The following is a 4714-nucleotide window of genomic DNA, read 5'->3' as shown; positions in this document are numbered from 1 at the left end:
GAACTGGTACGTTATCATTTTTACAATCGGACCCGATCAGTTATTAATCTTTACAATAAGTGTTGTCTGGGACACAACTCGGATACTCTCCTCTTTGGATGGCTGATCTTGCCGAAAACGGAAATACGGCGAAACCATACTGAGAACTGTGTCCGGGCATTTTCGATCGGTGCTCGACGGGGATTACACTAAACGATCCTTTCGTGCACCCAAGACCGGCTCAAGGTATAGGCGAGCTAGGTACCTAGAGCGGCACTTTAGTAGGAGCGACATTTTCAAAATTGACTTGTACATTTTTTTTTTTAGTTCTACCGGTGTTTTATAAGAAAAATATTTAAATGAATTCATTCGTAAAAACCTATATAATGAAATAATATTGTCTGAAGTCATTATACTATTTTATATTATGGCCTACGCTGGACGTTTTCAATTATTCCAAAAATATAAATTACCACACAATCACTTCCAAGATTTCCGATAGTCACGATAGTAATGGGTTTTGAGTAATAATTATAGAAAATTTTTTTAGGCCTTTTTACATATAATTTTATACATAAAATAAAAAATTGAAATTTTTTTCATATAGATATGTCACATAAAAATATGGGGAGGGGCTGAGTTAAAATAACAACTCAACTTTTTTTTTAGAGGGGGCAAAATTTGATTTTGCTATTGCACTATTTTTGCTCGGGTCGGCCCTGCGTGCAACCCTATGGATCACTCGCGGTCGGACGGTATTCGTTCATGTTTCGAGACGGTATCGCGTTCGCGCTCGCGGTACGTAGGTATCTTTTCATTTTTTTCATTTTTTAAAATGAAAAAAAATAAAATTCTGAAAAATACAATCTCGTGACGATCGGCCGCGGACGTTTTCATCACTACATCTCGTTGAACCGCTCTCGTCCAAGTCTTCGTTTCGAACGTGACCTACTACTGCTACTAATGCTGCTGGCCGCCATCTTCTGTCGCCGAACGCGGTGTTTCTCGTTTCGCATTCTGCCGATTCTGTTTTCCATTTCCAATTGATTCCAACCTGTACACCATCATCATCATCGTCTTGCTGCTCCGTAGCTTTATTCACCGTTGCTAACCCATAACGCTCCGCCTGAAAAGGAACCGGAGGAGCGTTCAAATACAGAGATGCACCGATGATTGTGCGCACGCGGCAAACGATAAAATATTTATCAATTTTTTAAGCGGAAAATTTGAATTTCAATCAGTTCAATGTCCAACAGATCGACAAAATGCAAATGGCTATTAATCAAAACCAAACGCAGTACCGAAACAAATTACGTATTCCGGTTGTTCCATCTGAAGTCTAAAATTTGCGGTGAAACACTGTAAAGTTTAGCGGTGTACGTAATTTGTATTTATTTTCTAAAACGGCATTTTCGCCTGAGCTGCGTTCACGTTTCTATATTTTATTGTCATCGATCATATTTCCTTTCGGACAAGTCACGACGATAGCAATTAATGAACTGACCTACTGGGAATCCAATAGATTTCATTACGATCGGATTACTTGTTTTGTTTTGTTATTTTTTTTTTTTATTTTCTGTCTTTGTTTTAAACAGTATATAGCATAGTGATACACGATTGATTGCATTTGAAAATAAATGTCGAGCAATAAGTAAAAGCTAGTCGTAAATTTGACCAACTTCTCTCGAGAATGATATTTTCCAGTTTATCGGACAATTTTTAACGGACTATGTCCGTGTAGGCATTAAATTCAAATATTTAGACAGTAATATTTTTTCTAGGTATTAAATGAAATAATTGACTGAATTCTAAGTACAATTACCTAAACGAGTTCTTGGATTATTTTTTTGCGCTACTATCATTAGATATACTCGTATATAAAAAAAATAAATATAACTATCAAGAATTTAATATTTTGATGTACGTATATTAATCGTTAAAAACTTGAAAAGACGAAACAACGACAAGATTTTTAAAAACTTGTACTGCAACAATTTCAGTCCAACGAATTATTCGTACGCAATAAGAAGTTGATTAAAAAAAAAAAAAAAAAAAGAAAAAATAATAGTTATAACTATGATAGTTGATGTATTATCAGTCGCATGCAACAGTGAGGATTATTTCATGACCGTAAGTGTAATATCATTTAATGTGTTTAGGGAACAGTTGTAGCCTAAACGATCGTTTAGAAAAATGGCGTCAATAACCCTAACTTGAACCATTGGAAATTACGTTGTAAATCAGCTAATCGACATTCAACGCTATCCACTGTCGTAGGTACATTATTGCAATTTTTTTTTATTTCGAGAGGTTTTTTTCTTTTCGTTTGATTCTGTACGCAATCCTTTAACGTTCGGATGATCGTATTTAAATAATTATTTATCGAAAATCTCTTAAGTTCAGTACGAATGACAATTAATTTCAATACATTATGTACCTTATGGAAGTTCTACAACTTAACATATTATTGTACCATTTATCATATCATTTATCATTTATCATAGAGTGATATTTTTATATTCAATTGTATTATACTTGAAACTTTTGTATAATTGTTTTATAATTATTTATGATACAAAAACCTAGAAAACTTAATCTGTATTCGTAATCATTCGTATTATATGGTAACTATCAATTATTATTGACATTTTAAATTTCGAAAAACAATTAACGATTTTCTATATTATTTATATATTATTTTCTGTATTAACGTTTTAAAAATTTGTTATTGAGTTCCATTAAAAGTTCGGACATATAGATATAGGGAAATATAATATTCACCTAAGTACCATGAAGTATGCAGCTATCCCTGAAAAAAAAAATGTATATCTGCATGGCCTGATTATCTCTTCTAAACATATTTTAATATATTGATGCATTTGAGTATATATAATATTTGTGGAACTGCTAGAAAATAAATATTCCACATTTTTTTTTTAAATGTTATGAATTCTAATAATTTATTGTTGTAAATTAGTTTGAAATTTGAAATTATATTGTATACATTTTTTATATCTACTAAATATTCTTATGTACTTGATTGGTATAGTTTAAAGATAATCATATTTTCAAGCATTCATCATTTTAAATACAGTTTTATAAATTTGGGAAATATTTATACAACTGAAAAATGCATTTTGTAAGCAACTAATTTTCCAGAAATATTTTTAGTTTATATATGATGAGACGCTTCTTAGGTGACGGATAAAGGCTGAATATTTAAAAATTGATGGTGAAGTAAAAGTTTAAATTAGATTATAATAGTTCATCAAAATTCGACATGCAAAATACGATGAAAACTTGTCATTTTTTTGCTATCATAGTATCTTCTGTTAATCTTTTGAGAATTTGAGTTTGTGTCTTTTGGTTATCTGTTACACTATGCGATTCGAATTTATCACAGACATGAATAGAATAACTGCGTATAAGCACACTCAATAACTGATTATAATGTACACGGATAAAAAATATTAATTACAGTTGAAATTATTATTCCTAACGTAAATTCATTTTTTGACCACTTGTTAATGCAATTATGTTGAAGTATTGTGAATACAGTGACAAATTATTAAAAAATAGATATCTTTACTATTAAATTTAAAAGATAAAAAATAACCAATATTTATCGATACCATGAAATGTAAAATGTTCAATCCACTTCACGTTGATTAAAATCATACCAATCATTTTTAACAATATTAAATATGGAAGACTTGTAAAGATTACTTATGTTTCACATGAAAAATGTTTTTTTCGAATAACTGTACAGCATTTATTTGATATAAGCTTCAAAACTTTTCGAGAATAAATTATTCAGAGTATATATTTAATAAGACAAAACAATTTCATAAAGAAATTAAGTATTTTAATTAATCTCAAGTATTTCGTCTTCGGGAACCTTAGGGAAAACTAATTTTAGTTGATAACTTTACACGCATAAAATATTGAGACAATGAAATTTTAAAGTACTTTTTACCCGCCATCTTGAGTAACGTATAATTTTTTCGACGAGCAAAAAAAAAAAAAAATACACCATAAAAATCTTAATGTACACGTTGCGGAGCGGTAGAAGTCAGATGAACATTTTTTAACGTTTCATATAATTCCCGACCACGTGCATTATCGCATCGCCTAAGATTCAGTGCAAAAGGAATACGAATAAAAATATTCTAATGCCGGAGTAAGAAAAAAAAAACCTGATTCACTTCAGAACATACGTAATTGGAACGGGGAAAAAAATTACGTTCGGGTATATTTCGAATTATTTATAAGTCGATTTTTATTTTTATTATTATTTTTTATTTTTTAAATACTTATAAAAACGTATCACAATGGTATTCGCGGACGTGGTCGGTCCGCGCGTTAATAATATGCATACACACACACACGCGCGCGCATATATATATATATACGAACATAATTTTGCACACGTATTCGGAAATCTCGACGGAAATGACGGAAACTCACGGCGCGCATAGGTAAAACGATCGTGTCGCGCGTACGGCCGTACGGAGGAGACATTCCGCGCGTTAACGAAGTTCGACGAAACCAATGAACCCGCGAGTGCGTTCCCATTGTGTGACACATTACGCGGATCGGCCAAAAACAATTGTTCGATCGCCCGCGCCTATTCGGCCGATGACCGTTCGACCATGAAATTGTCTTCGGCGGACGCGAAAACCCGTAATCGTCGTCAGCAGCGGCGGCCGCGGGCCCGACACCCCGAGCCCCCCCC

The sequence above is a fragment of the Sipha flava genome, unplaced genomic scaffold (genome assembly GCF_003268045.1).
Source record: "Sipha flava isolate LNK unplaced genomic scaffold, YSA_version1 132_pilon_pilon, whole genome shotgun sequence".
NCBI lineage: Eukaryota > Metazoa > Arthropoda > Insecta > Hemiptera > Aphididae > Sipha > Sipha flava.
This window is presented reverse-complemented; position numbering follows the sequence as displayed.